This window comes from Penaeus monodon, chromosome 21 (assembly GCF_015228065.2).
Source record: "Penaeus monodon isolate SGIC_2016 chromosome 21, NSTDA_Pmon_1, whole genome shotgun sequence".
Lineage (NCBI taxonomy): Eukaryota > Metazoa > Arthropoda > Malacostraca > Decapoda > Penaeidae > Penaeus > Penaeus monodon.
In genome coordinates this window covers 36,442,139-36,442,600 of record NC_051406.1, presented here as the reverse complement: position 1 = coordinate 36,442,600, position 462 = coordinate 36,442,139, and positions in this window count along the sequence as shown.

Here is a 462-nt window from a genome sequence, read left to right as displayed (position 1 = left end):
AATCCAGTATAAAACAAGCGGATAGAAGAGGAAGACAATAAACGAAAGAAGTAGAAGAAAGAAGAATTAAAAACGAGATGATGATGAAGGAGAAACAATTAGATAAATAAGAGGCACAGAAGAAAAAAGAACATGAAACAGAAAGAGAGACACAGTAAATCATAAGAAAGAAAAAAGAAGGCAAAGGAAACAGAAATGGAGAGGCAGAAAGAGAGACAAAAGAAAAGAAAAGAACAACGGCGAGAATAAAAAAAAGGAGAAGAGCATATGGAAAAATAAAGCAAAAGAAATGAGAAAAAACGAGAGAGGTACAAAAAACAAAAAGAAAAATAACGAATAATAAGGAAGGTAGAACAATAAACCGTCAAAAAAAAAGAACAGAAAATAAAGAAAAAGAGAGACAAAAACAGAAAAAAAAAAAAACCAATAAACAAACAATATAATAAGGAAAAACATACAGTA